Source organism: Rhinopithecus roxellana, chromosome 11 (assembly GCF_007565055.1).
Source record: "Rhinopithecus roxellana isolate Shanxi Qingling chromosome 11, ASM756505v1, whole genome shotgun sequence".
Taxonomy (NCBI): Eukaryota; Metazoa; Chordata; class Mammalia; order Primates; family Cercopithecidae; genus Rhinopithecus; species Rhinopithecus roxellana.
This window is the reverse complement of record NC_044559.1, coordinates 11,957,996-11,973,927: the sequence shown is the minus strand read 5'-3', so window position 1 is coordinate 11,973,927 and position 15,932 is coordinate 11,957,996.

Below are 15,932 nucleotides of genomic sequence, written 5' to 3'. Positions count from 1 at the left end.
ACCAGTTCACACCCCAAGGTATACCAGGTGTGACTCCTCATACACTGTTCAAACTCAGGCAGATACTGCCTTGCTGGACACAGAAACAGGGTTACCCTTTGGGTAGTGTTGACTGGGAAGGGCCCGAGGGGGCCTTCTGGGATGGAGGAATATCCTGTATCCAGCCATGGGTGGAGGTTGTGCTCATTCATTCTAGAAAGAGTCACTGTGTTCCTAGTGACTGCCCGTGGTGCCTTGTGAGCAGATGGACAGGAATCCATCCCCATGAGGTGGCCAACTTCTCCTGACAGGGAATAGAAGGGGGCCCAGCAGCAGCTGTGGAGCCCGTGAGGAGCCTCGCAGAGACTCAGGGTTTGTCAGAGCCCATTCCCCACTGCGCCAGCTGCCCCCCGTATCACCAACTCCAGGCAGCTCTAAGGGAAGTTGAGCTGGGTGTAGACATTTCTCCATAAGTCCTGTGCCCCCCACCATCTTCCTGTAATTTTTAAATTGTGTGATAGGCAGAGGTTGGTGGTGAGAAGCTCACTGAGCAGGACTGGAGAGGAGCAGAGAATGCAGGGGTGAGGTCAGTCAGAGGACGGGACAGGCAGAGAAAAGACGAGAGAAGGGATGAGAGAGGGAGGGGAAGAGCAGAGAGAAGGAGAAAGACAAGGAGGACAGAAAGAGGGGTTGAAACAGTGAGAGAGAGGGAAGGGAGAGAGAAGGTGGGGGGTGAGGGGAGAGAGAGGGATGGAGACGGGAGGATGGAGTCATGGAGAGAAGTTGACTTGGGCCCAGGGGGAGAAGAGGAAAGATGGAAGAGACAAAGACACAAGGACCCACAGTGAGAACCAAGGGAGCTGGAGGGAGGGAGATGTCCAGAGAGCTGGCCAGTCATCCACACACTGAGGGAAAGGCAGAGAAAAAAAGAGAAGAGAGGAATGGAGACAGGAAGCAAGAGAGATGGAGAGGACTGAGACAGGGAGAGGGGGCTGGAGAGAATCACAGAGAAACAGCACAACAGAGGAAGGGAAAGAGTTGTTGAGGACAGGGTCACAGAAAGAGAAAGGAAGGACGAAGAGGCAGGCAGAGAGAAGCAGAGAAAGAGAAAGCAGGGAACAAAGGGGTGAGCCTGCAGGAGGTGGAGGGGGGCAGATGGCCCAGGTGACGGGACAGAAGAGGCAGGTAGTCCTGGGACTCAGGAGCCGGGAAGAATTCTTGCACTCCAAGGCCGTGACCTCCTTGGGGCCCAGTGCAATGAAAGCCCATCACATGGGGACACACAGGCCTCCCTTGTGGCTGGGTTGCTCTGTGGAGCCTCGGGGTCTGTCCCTGAAGGAGGGACTTCCAGGGTAAAGGGCTGCCCTGTCTCAGGTTTGCCTCCTCTGTGGGGTGGGGAACCTGGAGCAGCCTCCCTCGCTGCCCTGGTCCCTGCTGCATTTCCCATCCTGGCCAGTTAGGTGACCATCAAGTCCCATACCTGGGAACCAGGCTGAGACCCCTTGTCCAGCCTCATGTGTTCTCACCTTGCTCCAGATTCCAGCCACAGGTCTGGCAAATGGTCCACGCATGCTGGCCGTCACCAGATCCACGCATCCCTGGTGGATTCCTGCCTGTTCCCACGGGACAGCCCTCAACCAATGGAGACAGGAACGTGGAGTTAAATGTTTCCCTGCTTTTCACTGAGAGAGAGACATGCACAATCGATGCACTTTCCTTCCTTCTTTTTCCTTCTTTCTTTCTTTCTTTTTTTTTTTTTCTGAAGACACATGTCTTGCCCTGCCGCCCAGGCTAGAGTGCTGTGGCGCAATCTCGGCTCAGTGCCACATCCGCCTCCTGGGTTCAAGCAATTCTCCCACCTCAGCTTCCCGACTAGCTGGGATTACAGGTGCCCGCTACCACGCTGGGCTAATTTTTGTATTTTTAGTAGAGACGGGGTTTCACCATATTGGTCAGGCTGGTCTCAGACTCCTGACCTCGGGTGATCTGCCTGCCTCAGCCTCCCAAGGTGCTGGAATTATGGGCGTGAGCCACCGCACCTGCCGTGACGCACTTTCTAGATGCTATCCTAGAGATCACACTGGGTTAAACCTCAGTTGCCTTCAATGTAGTCATCTCTACAGTGTACCCTTAGCTTTTGTCTCCTCCTTTACTTTCTCAGACCCTCACTCTGCTCCCTGGATTCACTTTTCTAAAGAATCCTCCTGCTGCAAAGTCCTGGGCACACATCCTACTTTCAGCTTTGGAAGGGGGGGGCCTGGGCTAAGACCATGAGGCCCCACGTTGGTTGCCCACAGCCCCATTCCTCCCTCTATTCATTCCCACCACAGTCACATCCTCCTGTCCCTCGGTGCTTCCTCACCTTTCCCTGCAGTCCACCGTGAGATCCCAGGGGACGGAGCAGCCCCTTCTCTGCCCCAGTGCAGGGCTTGGCCTGAGCACATGGTCAGTCCGTGCTGGGGTGAAGTGGTGAATGAGTGAGTGGTTGAGTGATAATGTGTCATCAGATCTGTCTTCTCCACATGTCTCTATCTCCACCCGGAGCAAGTTTTCTCATTCACAAATGGGCATATGAGGCTGGGTGCTCCTAAACCCTGCAAAATTCAGAACTGGCACTGTTGGGGCTGACTTTCCTTGACCTCACCTCACTTTCTGCGTCTATAAAATGGGGTACCTTTCTCTAAGAGTAAAGAGGAGGCCTGGCATAGGGAAACAAACTCAGCTCGAGCACCCAGAACATCCATCTTGCTCTCAAATACTTAATGCAGGGGACCATGTCTTCTGCTGCAATTGGTATTGGAGCTGGTACCATTTATTAAAGGCAATTCAGTTATGAAGCTTCATTTATTAAAACAGTGTAGTAAATGTGTATGTATGGACAGACAGATAAATGTAATAGAAGAGCAAGTCCAGATGTAGACAGAAATCCATACAGAAACAGAGAATGGGACAAAGGAAGCATCTCAATGCAGGATGTTCAGACACCTGGCCAATCATCTGAAAACAGGAAGAATAAAATTTGCCAGGCGTGGTGACTCACGCCTGTAATCCCAGAACTTTGAGAGGCCAAGACAGGTGGATCACCTGAGGTCAGGAGTTTGAGACCAGCCTGGCCAACATGGTGAAACCCCGTTTCTACTTCTAATTTGCGAGTTTAACTAGTTCACATTGATAAGGATAACAGAAATATTTGGGCTTATTGCTGCCATCTTTTGTGTTATACATATACCCTTGGGATGGATATTCCCAAGGGTCATGGACTGGGCTGTGACTACTCAAGGCCATGAGACAGGCGCCAGGCCTGGAGGGACCTTCACAAAGGACCTTTGGGCCTGCTGGAGTGCAACTATGGCAAGTGACCATGGCGGAGACACTGGCCATGTCCGCTCCCACCACAAAGCCTCATCCAGATAACCCAGCATCACTTTTCCTGGGACTGTGCCCACTGCTCTGGCTCTGTCTGCTCATGGCCCTGCAGACATCCACAGGACAAACAAGGAATCTGTATGAAATCCATATTGGCATCCATCCTGGTCCTAGGAACAGCAGGAGCGCAGAAGGAGGACTAAGGACTCTAGCTCATATGACCTGTGGAAGATACGACAGGGCCCTATCTTCCCTATAGGGCCTGGTAGCACACAGCTACTCAAGGACACATGTTAGGGATAAATATGAACCCGGGGGCCAGGCACGGTGGCTCACACCTATAATCCTAGCATTCTGGGAGACTGAGGCAGGCAGATCACCTGAGGTCGGGGTTCGAGACCAGCCTGGCCAACATGGCAAAATCCTGTCTCTACTAAAAATACAAAAATTAGCCAGGCATGGTAGTGTGTGCCTGTAATCTCAGCTACTCAGGAGGCTGAGGCAGGAGAATCAGTTGAATCCAGGAGGTGGAGGTTGCAGTGAGCCGAGATTACGTCACTGCATTCCAGCCTGGGTGACAGAGCAAGACCTCATCTCAAAAAAAAAAAAAAAGAAAAGAAAAAACCAGAGAAGGGAGCAGTGCACTAACCCAGAAACCAGCTGGAGGGAAGCAAGAGGCCAGCAGAGAGCCGATCTACACTTTGATGTGGCATTGCTGCACCTGTCATGAGGCCTGCACCCACCTACAGATCCACTGTAGTCAAGGTAGACAGGTCAGTCCTAAACAGAGCATTACAGCGCCCTGGGAGTTGGGAGTCTCTGTCACAGGGGAGATGTGGGCTAGTGTCCTCAAGCACAAAGGCTCTTCAAGGTCCCATGCAAACGTTGGCATCCAATCCCACAACCCTCTCCCAAAAAGAGGAGCATTTTGGCCCCCTAAAAAAATTGTTTCTGGGTCAATGGAGCCTGATGCCAGCCATCCCTTTCTCTACCACAGGAGAAGGAGCCAGCCACCCTTTTTCTTCCTTCATCAAGGTAACCAGCCATTAGCATCCAAGCCAAAGGGCAGGGGAAATACAAAGAATGCGTATTCACACCAAATTTCACTCCATGCTTAATTAGGCTCTGCTCCTTATTGATAACGGTGACCCTGCAACAGGCCTCAGTTCTTACGTCTGTAAAACAGGCATAAACAGTTAGTTGTCAGCTGACAGACACCGGTTGCAGGAACGGCATGGGATAAGCACTCATGTGCATTATCCTTTCCTCCTAAGAAAAGTACTCCCCAAACGGCCGGGGGCAGTGGCTCATGCCTGTAATCCCAGCACTTTGGGAGGCCGAGGTGAGCAGATCACCCGAGGTCAGGAGTTCGAAACCAGCCTGGACAACATGGCGAAACCCAATCTCCACTAACAATACAAAAATTAGCCAGGTGAGGTGGCAGGGCATGCCTGTAATCCCAGCTACTGAGACAGGAGACTTGCTTGAACCCGGGAGGCAGAGGTTGCAGTGAACTGAGATTGCGTCACTCAACTCCAGCCTTGGCGACAGAGCAAGACTCCGTTTCAAAAAAAAAAAAAAAAAAAAAAAAAAAAAAAAACCAAGGTTGCCCCGCCCTGAACAAAGGAGAAAGGCAGAACAGTCCCTGGGACAAGATGGGGCCCAGGCACACCAAGGCCTTCAGAAACCTGGTCAGACTGATAGAGGAGTGTCTGTCTCAACTGGCCTGCCCTGTTCAGAGAGATGGAAAGCTGGGGAGAGTCTTGATCTCTCGGGGCTTCTGAATGGCCTCCTGGTGAGGGATGGTGAGGGATGGGGTTCCCTGAGCCCTGAGGCTTATTATCCCCCCATGAGAACACACAGAACTCCCTGGAACCCCCTCATCAGTCCACAGAGAATGCGTGAGCCACCTCTGCCCTCTACTGGCTGAATTAAAAACTGCAGCCAATTGAAGGATGTGCAAATAAATGTCACACATCACTCTCCCTGTTCATTCATTCCTCATCCAAGGAGAGCTGCTTTGTATCAGGTGCCAAGATAGGACGGGAGGCATAATTTTAATTCTCGGTGTCTCCAAGGCTGTATCTGCATGAATTCTCCCGTACTTCCCCTGCTTCCCAATGGCCTAGTCTGATAGGAACAGAGTCTTCATCTTTTTTCATGGCTCTTCTAGCTGTCTCATCCTTATTTGTCCACAGAGGCCAGCTCACTTCTGTGTCCCTGGAGAAGGCTTATGTAAAGCACTATCCATTGCTGAGCATTTGCTAGGTCCTAAGCACTAGCTAGACCCTTTCTGTCTACCATATCCCTCCCAAGCTCACTGCAAGGCAGGGTCCATCTTCATTCCCTTGTAACAGCTAGGGAAACTGGGGCTCAGTGAGGTTCCACAGATTTTCAGAGGTTGCATGGCCTGAAGATTCTAGAGCCTGCGTCAAACCTTGTCCCCCCTGACCCCAGAGCCTCCGTTCAGATTTCCCTGAAGATGCCAGAGCATGCTTTGTCCACAGTGACCATAGCTATGCATCAGACCCTGCCTGGTGAGGTTCACTTGGCCTTTCACACTGCAAGGTGGACCTGGTCTGAACCTGAGGTCCTATGATTGCTCACTGTATCACTCTGAGGCTCCAGCCTTGTTCTTTACCTATAAGGTGTGTATATCTATCCCTGGGCATGCTTGATCCTGGCTCAGCACGGCATCCCAACCCCTAGTCCTCAAGTTGCAGACACCACAGCACTTCGCCCAGGCTGCCCTGAGGCCTTTAGCACATGCATTGTACAGATGGTGATGACACTGGGGCAGGCTTTTTACCCCAGATGAAGAGTCTGAGGGCCCAGCAAGCCAGATGCCCTGGTGAGGAGGACTCCCAGCCTGTACCAATCTCTCATCGCCTTCAACAGTTAAGCTCAGTCCAGCTCTGGCCAGGACCCCGACAGCCAGGGGGCAGCAGCCCTGCTGGGCCCAGACCAGAAGCCACCTACCCTTTAGAATGTCAGCACAGCCAAGCCATTCTTTTACATTTATGGAGACTGACAACTAGCCTCCACTGTTCTCTTATCACTGAGCAACACAGGAGCATTGGCAGAGAGGAAGTGTTCTCATATTTCAAATGTTTCTGGTGGTTGAAATACTCCCAGATAATAGCATAGTTTTGGAAACAATGGACTACATCATAAAATTAAAATTAACTTCTTCTGTTTTCTAGAACTTTTAATGAGAATAATTTAAATAACCATTATTTACCAAATTTTATTCATCTATGCATAATACTATTGATGTATCATTTGAGGAAAAGTAAAACATATAAAAGAAGTTTTTAAATTAAAAACAAATACAACGGGACTTTTAAAAGTTTGTGGGAAAATGAAATTAAAAGACAAGAATAAAAAATATAAACTTTATTTCTCTCAAGTTCTATCAAGGTCAAGACACTTTTGTTTAAGTGATGATATCATCCATTTTGTCTATCTCCAAAGAACTGAGGATCCTGGGAATTGATGTCAAGGCAGTCTTTTTTACATTATTAAATGGAGAAACACTGGTCCCCTTTAAATAATTTCTTAAGATTAGGAAACAAAAAGAAGTCATAAGGAGCCAAATCAGGAATGTAAAGTGAATACCTAGTGATTTCCCATTGAAACTTGCAAAATTGACCTTGTTTGATAAGAGGAATGAGCAGGAACATTGTCATGCTAGAGAACTCTCTGGTGAAGCTTTCTTGGGCATTTTTCTCCTAAAGCTGTGGCTCTCTTGAAACACTCATAACAAGCATACGTCACTGTTCTTTGGCCTTCCAGAAAGTCAACAAGCAAAATGCCTTGAGCATCACTGAAAACTGTTGCCCTGACCTTTGCTCTTCACCTGTCTGCTTTTGCTGTGACTAGGCCACCTCTGCTTCTTGGTAGCCATTGCTCTGATTGTGCTTTGTCTTCAGCATTGTACTGGGAAAGCCAAGTTCCATCTCCTGTTACAATTCTTTGAAGGAATGCTTCAGGATCTTAATCCCACTTGTTTAAAATTTTCATCTAAATCTCCCCTCCTGTCTGCAGCTGATCTGTCCATGGTGTTGGGTCTTTTTCTGCTGTTCATCATTGGTCCTCTTTAATTAGGGCATGAACAAGATGAATATTTTTCCTCACGAATTGATATGGATATTCTGCCGCTGTGGGCTTCGTCTTCCACATCATCTTGTTTTTGGTTTTGTTTTGTTTTGTTTGGTTTTTTAAGATGGAGTCTCATTCTGTCTCCCAGACTGGAGTACATTGGCGTGATCTCAGCTCACTGCAACCTCTGCCTCCTGGGTTCAAGTGATTCTCCTACCTCAGCCTCCCAAGTAGCTGGGATTACAGGTGCATGCCACCACACCCAGGTAATTTTTGTATTTTTAAAAGAGATGGGGTTTCACTATGTTGGCCAGGCTGGTCTCGAATCTCTTCCTTTCTTAAAATGTGTTATCCATTTATGAACTGCTGATTTTTTTTGCGGGGGGGGGATGTTGTCCCCATAAACTTTTGGTAAAGCATCCATGACTTCACCATTCTTCCACCCAAGATTCACCATGAATTTAATGTTTGTTTTTACTTCAATTTTCACAGAATTCATGTTGCTCTGATAGGCGCTCTTGTCAAGCCAATGTCTGATCCTGCTCGGTGCCTCAAACTAGACCCTATTCAGAAATATTATAACAAGTTGGTGTGAGTTTATTTTGGTAGAAAAAAATGTGAAGTCCATGCACAATTTTTTCATAATACACATTTTCCATGAACTTTTTGAAGCCTCCTCATAAATAATTCAAACACACATTTGGGAAAACGTGAGAAATTATGTAAGGCCTGGTGGTAATTGGGTATTTGGACTAGCAGGGTCATATGGTGGCTCAATGAGAAGCCAGAAAGCAACTCCTTTCCACTTTCTGGGTGGGGGCTCCAGCCCCTTAGTGGGGATAAGGAGGACAGCAGCCCCTCATGGAAGCTGGCTCAGGAGTTCACCCAGGATTCCTGGAGAAGGGGACAGAAGAGGACGTCTCCTTCCCACAAACTCCACATTTGAGTTCACTGGAAACATAGGCTCTGGGAATGGAGGGGAAGAGGGCAGGGGAAAGGCTGGTAGCTAAGGTGGGGTATGAAGGGAGGGGAGTGACAGAGGAGGCTGTGTCCATGCCTGGAGGTCAGAGGGCAAATGTCCCCAATCACGCTCCATCTGGCTTATCAGCTGCTTGAGGATCCACGTCCAGAAACTCGGGGAATCACTGTGTCTGTTTTCCTTGCCTCAGGACTGTGCCTCTTGTCTGGAGATGATGAGGTTTCTTTCAGCCTCCCATGCTCTCCACCAATGATCATGAGTTTCCATTCAAGGCACAGAATCTGGCTTTGAGAAGAAGAAGCAGTTCCCTCCAGCTTTTCTTCAAGAGCCTCAAGTCACCTTCTGTAGCTCCAGATCACAAGCTGGACCCGTCCAGGGCAGCAGGCACTCCTGGGCTTTGACCTCCTCTGTCCGAAGGTGAAGCTGGGTGAGGGTTTTACATTCCACTGAACTAGGGCTGGACTGCAGTGACATGTCCCTGATCTCTGCACAGAATGTCTTTCATCCCCTGGTTAAACAAGTCTGTCAAAAACAAGAGAACTGTCACCACACAACTACCATGACACCCTCCCCACCTCCAAGGGTGATCCAGGCTGAGCGAAACTTGCGCTCACCTGCTTCTGCCACAGGCTCCATGGAGTCTGCCGGGTTCACCGATAAAGCAACTCATGCGAGGCTGAAGCTCCTCCCCCATTTCCCAGGCTGCTGCAGAGCCTCTTGCAGCCACCATGGCCAGCTGGGCCAAAACACTGAGACCACTGACCAGGGTCCGCCCAGAACCACATCTGTGCCTGGCAACAGGGCAGACTATCACTGGAGAGGCGTGGGGGCACAGCGACAATAGAGTCACACCCTCCACCCTGCCCTCTGCTGAACCCACTCCTGTGGGCCCAGAGCACCCTCCCCATCCTAAGAGCACCCTCCCCATCCTGAGAGCACCTTCCCCATCCTGAGAGCACCCCCCCATCCTGAGAGCACCCTGTTCTCTCTGCCCGGAAGGTTTCCTCTGGCTGCTGGCGTGGAGCACATTTATATCCACACAAAATAACCGCGCTCCTTACCAGGCCCCAGGGGCCCGGGGCGGGACTTGGTGCTCGGGGGAAGGAAGGAAGGAAGGAAGGAAGGAAGGAAGGAAGGAAGGAAGGAAGGAAGGAAGGAAGGAAGGAAGGAAGGAAGGAAGGAAGGAAGGAAGGAAGGAAGGAAGGAAGGAAGGAAGGCAGGCCGCGGAAGGAAGGAAGAGCTGAGTGAGTGAGTAAGTGATGAGGCCCAAAACCATCCCTTGCCCTTCCTCAGAATTCACACTTCCTTGTTCTCTCTTGCCAGTTGCTTCCCTAAGGAAAGTTTAAAATCCCTGTTCACAAAATACCTGAAATATATAATTAAAAATATACATGTATATATTATATAATTTTAAATATTTAACAAATTGAAATAAATGCAAATCTATACACTGATAACATCAGGTGATCATATAACACTAAAATTCACCATTTTGGACTACAATGAAAATCTCAAAAATGTTTTTGGAAAGTACAAATAATAGAGATTATTTTCTATTAATAACCTGCCAACGAAACTAGAAATGAGTGAAAAATTGAGGAAAAACAATCACATAGGCATTTTATGGCTCCCCCATAAGCCTTTTTGGATCAAAAAGCCACCAAAACCAACATGCAGCTCAGAAAGTTAAAAACGGAAAAGAAACACAAGGAAAGCAGAGAAATAGAAATGAGATCAAAACGAATTAAAATATCTCAAACTGTGAAGGCTTTGATGCAAAAGTCCAAAAACAATTTAAAAAATGGTTTCTTTCCTTTCTTTTAAGAGAGGAGCAGAAATATACAATTGAAGATGAAAACAAACAGAAAACCAAAGACATAGAAGAAAACTAAGTTCAGAGCTGCTTTGTAGAGCTCAGTGCTGGAGGTGGAGAGAGCTGGAGGTGCCTGCTGGGAGGGACCGGGCAAGCCCAGGAAATGGGAGTGGGGTCAGCCTGGTGGGGGTTGGGAGGTGGGTCCCTGAAGCTGCTGCTGGGTTACTTTTAGCCCAAGGATGAAGTTGGAACAGCCCTGGGTCATCTATACAGGTCGAGTCCTCCACCCCACCCCACCCCACCTACTCTCCCTAGGAGGGCATGGGTACCATGCCAGGAGGCCTGGAGAGGGTCGCAGAGCCCTGGAGGAGGCCAGGGCCAGGGACTGCCATGGGAAGTGGAAAGGCAGTGGCCCCCACTCTTCCCAGAGAGGCTTCTGGGAAGCCTGGGAAGAGCCTGGGAGTCCAGGGCTGCCCCTCCTGCTGGAGAATGCACACAGTTCAGAACTAAAGGAATCCCAGGACTTCACAGCCCAGGATCCCAGGACTTCACAGCTCAGGAACAGTCCCTCCAGAGCAGCGGGAACCAGGCAGTGTCCTGGGCAGATCTCGAGGAAGTGGAGGGAGATCCAGCTGGCTCCCACTCTTAGCTCCCATCCTGCCCACAGACACAATCTGCTCTCTGAGTGGGTGGTCCTCCAAAGTGTTTTCCCCTGCCAGAGCCTCAATTTCCTCCTGGTCACTTGGGATTCTGACAGACTCCAAGGAAGGGAATTCCTGTCCTCTCAGGCTGCTGTGATTGGCTCTGTAGTTGCAGCCTTGGCCTGTGAAGGAGGGGGCTCCTCCCAGCCAGACCCTGTGTCCCAGGGCCTTTCTGTGGGCACTCCTGAAAACACTCTAGAGGCAGCCACCTCAACCCTGGGGCAGGAGAGAAGCCGTGCTTTGGTGGCCCAGAATGGGTGCTTTCCTAAGATCTACCCACCCCATCCCCCAGTCCATTCAGCACACACTGACTTTGCCCTCCTGGGGTCCTATTCCCTAGGCCTGGGAGCAAAGTGTTTGTCTCTGTCTTGATGCCACCTCTGACCCCAAGGTCAAACTAGGCAAACATGACATTTACATTTCAAGAAGAACCACATATTCATCCAGAAAGTTTGTACCAAGTTATACCCGTCAACTGTATTTGGGGATGTCTATTTCCTTATATCTTTGCCAGCCCTGGATTTTAAAAACCTTTTTCTTTCTTTTTTTTTTTTTTGAGACGGAGTCTCGCTCTGTCGCCCAGGCTGGAGTGCAGTGGCCGGATCTCAGCTCACTGCAAGCTCCGCCTCCCAGGTTCACGCCATTCTCCTGCCTCAGCCTCCCGAGTGGCTGGGACTACAGGCGCCCGCCACCTCACCCGGCTAGTTTTTTGTATTTTGTAGTAGAGACGGGGTTTCACCGTGTTAGCCAGGATGGTCTCAATCTCCTGACCTCGTGGTCTGCCCGTCTCGGCCTCCCAAAGTGCTGGGATTACGGGCTTGAGCCACTGCGCCCGGCCTTGAAAACCTGTTTCTTTATTTCTTTTCTTTCCTTTCTCTTTTTTTTTTTTTTTCCATCTGTTTGCCAAAATACAATGTTGCATTTTTTAAAGTGTTTATTTTTTGAAGCATGTACAATTGAGCAAACTTTCTCTTGACTTTCTCCATTTCTTTGATTATATTTGCTTATTCCTATCCATCTAGCTTTTTCCATTTCCTACTGGGGCTTGTATTGCTTTCTTATTGAGCTGCAGTTCATTCCATTCAGATTGCAAATATTTTCTACTCTGTCACTTATCTTTTACCCTTACTGGTGGCTTTTTCCTAATGCACAAGAATTTCATTTTTAAGAAATCAGATTTGGCAAGTGTTATGGAGTCAGTGTTTGTGTCCCCCCCCCAAATTCAGATGCTGAAATCCTAACCTCCAATGTGATATTAGGAGGTGTGGCCTTTCAGAGGCAGGGCCCTCATAAATGGGATTGGTGCCCTTATCACATGCACCCCAACTCTCTCACCCTCTTTCTGCCGTGTGAGGATGCAGTGAGAAGTTGGCCATTTGCACCCAGGAAGTGGGACCTCTCCAGAACCAACCATGCTGGCACCCAGCTCTCAAACTTCCAGTTACAGAACTGTGAGAAACAAATTTCTCTAATTTGTAGGCCACCCCGTTTATGTTATTTTGTTATAGCAGCCTGAAAAGACTAAGACAGCAAATTATTTGGCTTCTGATTTTCATCCTGTCCCATGAGAGTCACATGAAAGGGTCTGACAAACCTCCCATATCAAAGGGACTCCGCTGTTGAGGTTGTAAACTCTCCTGTCCCCTTAGGTTGATTTCTTCTTCCCATTGAATAATTAATTTACCCACACTGTTCTGCATCTGAGCCAAAATGAACCAAAGTCACCACACAGTCCTTGTTCCTTCTTTCTCCAAATGTTCCTCATGGAGGCATTATGGTAGGAAGGACGAAGACCTCATAGGCCAGGGACCAGGTGTCTGTCACATTGCCTCTTATACTGTGCCTGAGTCATACTTACTCTAGGGAATTTGCCACAGGCATGAAGTTATTCTAAAGTTCCCACCCCATGCCTTTCATCCCAACCAAACCCCTGCTGAGCTAATTCTTTTCCCTGACTCTCCTCTCATCCCCCATTCCTCCATCCACTGCCAACTCCAAAGCACCTCCTATACGTTTCAGACCAAGTTCCCACCTCCTGAGCCCCTTCATCCCTCCTGTGTGTCTGCCCCTCATTGGATGTTGCCTTTCTCTGGGACCTCTGACATGAGGTGTCTCCCTCATTGGCATGCCATGGTTACTTCTAGGGTTGAAGCAACTAAAATGGAGAGTGATCAATTGTACGGAGGCAGAAATTTAAAAATAATAATAAATACTGCATTCATGCACTCCAAGAAAAGTAAAAGCCAAGGCCCAGGATGTGGCAAGGCAAGGGTTAAAAAGAAAAGACAAACAAGTTTTCCTCTGCCTAGCAAGCTCACTTCAAGGACAGTTATAAGATAACGCTGTTCGAGAAGTTGAAACCAAAGGAACAGGCTCCAGACACCCCACCTCAGGAGCAAGGATGAAGGAAAAGAAAAAAAAAAAAAAAAGGACAAATATCTGTATTTAGCCAGTTCTTGTTTTTTCTTTCAATGCAGCTAGAAGGCCACCAGCTATGCAAGGCCACAAGTTATGCCAAGTCATCAGTTATGCTATAGATTACATGACCTGTCAGTATATGATTAACTCCTTGGTTTTGCTTCTGTAAGTTTGCTTATAAAAACCCTGCTCAGTCTTTGTTCAAGGCTCAGCTTTTTGGATGTGAATCCACTGAGCTGGTGTGCACCTTAAAATAAATACCCTCCTGTATTCACCCATACTGGTCTCTCTAGTCCTCTCTGACCTGCAACAGGATAAATCCTTATAGTCACAGTGCTATGCTCTTAACAGGTGCTTAAAAAAAAGCAGCTCTGTGGAATGATTGACATTTACATCTCTGAGCAGCTGAGCCTGGCAAGACCTACCAAAGGGCAAGCAGGATCCTTGTCTCTTGCAGAATTATCTTTGCTAAGAGGAGCTCAGGAGGTAGAACAGATGGACACAGCTCAAATTCATTCTCTGATATGACCCATGCTACACCAAGCACCTACTCTGTGCCAAGCCCTGCATTGAAGGCAGGTATGAGACAGCAGACAAGGCCAGATGACCTTGGAAGCCCCAAGTCCTATGGGGGCAACAGATATAAACAAACAAGCATTGACATTGATAAAGAACTTCAACCTTTCAGGGTAACTGTGTGTGATGATAGATGTGTTTATAATTTTGATTGTGGAAATTATTACACAGTATATACATATAGCAAGTCACATTGTATACCTTGAATACATACAATTTTTATTTGTCAATTATACCTTAATGAAGCTGGGGAAAGAAGTTTTCTTACTTGGTTTGATACATCATCTTCAGAGTGTGAGCAATAGAATTATTGCCATAACATCATTATTAATAATTAATGAAAATATTTAGTCATTTAAAGAACTACAACCTTTGATAGCCTGGTACCAGATGGAGATGTTGGGTATGATTTATGGATGGTGCTTGGGAGCATCTTCCTGGGAGACTGGGAGCATCGTGGAGGGTGGCTTGTCAGTGGAGACTGCAGGGATTCGGAGGACCCCTATGTGGAGAAGGAAGGGAGAGTGAATGGGTGTGGGAGAGTGAATGGGTGTGGGAGAGTGAATGGGTGTGGGAGGGAGAGTGAATGGGTGTGGGAGAGTGAATGGGTGTGGGAGGGAGAGTGAATGGGTGTGGGAGGGAGAGTGAATGGGTGTGGGAGAGTGAATGGGTGTGGGAGAGCGAATGGGTGTGGGAGGGAGAGTGAATGGGTGTGGGAGGGAGAGTGAATGGGTGTGGAAGGATTCAAGTGAAAGGCTCCAAGGAACATCATGTTAAACACTGAACAAGAAACTAAAAATGGAATGGAGTAGAAAGAGAGGCTATCAAGGAAGGGGCTTTTTGGAAACACAGAAATTTCATCTGAAGCCTGCAGCACACCCCACACCCATGGCAGAACGACACCCACGACAGAACGACACCCACACCCATGACAAATGACAGGTGCAAAGACCCCGAGCAGGAACGAGCTTGGCCTGTGGGGGGAAGCTAAAGAGCCAGGGAGTCCAGAATGTGTGTGGTGGGGGAGCAGAGTCCAGGATGAGGGCAGGGGCGGGCACTGTGCAGACATGCAGGGCCGTGCAGCCCAGCACACACTCTGAATGTCACGAGATGGCCCGGGGAGGATGATTGGGGTGAGAGATGGAGTCATATTTACTTTTAAATGTGACTCTGCCATTTCCCACATCATCAACCTCCATGTGGCTGAATTCACTGGACAGTCCTGGGCCTCCCATCATGTAACCCATCAAAACCATTTTGCATAGTTGGCGGCTTCCCTGCTCTAGAAACAGTCTTCACCTGACTTCCAGGGACCCTGCCCTCCTGAGTTTCCTCAAACTCCACTGGCCGCTCCCTGCCAACCTCCTTTGCTCCTTCCACATTTCCCTAACACTGTGACACTTGGCCTTGTGGCTCAAACATTGGTTCTTTCTTGCTTTCACTAATTATTTTGCATGTTATACCTAGAGTCCTCCCCCTACCCCAGGCAAGTATTCCAGTGTGTTTCATAAGTGTGTCTGTATGCACTTGAGAAACGTGCTTTTCTCTGTAATGTGTCATGTTTCATTGTATTGCCCTACCTAGTGTCTTCTAGGGGTATAGGTTCTGTCTCAAACAGGACTGTGAGGCCCTTTGGCCTCATCCTCTCTCCCCTCCCTGCCACGTTCTGGGTCTTCCTGGCACCCCAGATCAGCCTTGTCCGCCCGTGAGACAGGAGAGCCACATGGGCTTTGCCTCAGGCTGCACCAGGACATTCCTCAGAGCTGAGTCCTGTCCACACAGCCTGCTTGCCAGAAACCATGCAGGACCCATCTTCCTCCTGCTCTGATCAAACCCCAAGAACCATATCACCAGGGGCCATGGCAGGGAAGATCTTCTAATGAAAAAGAACCATTTGCTTATTCTCTTCACAACTGAACATGAGTGAAGGGAAACGTGCACCCACTTGAAAGTCTGGCTCTTCTCTCTGCAGAAGCCCTGCCACTCCCTCACTTTGTTC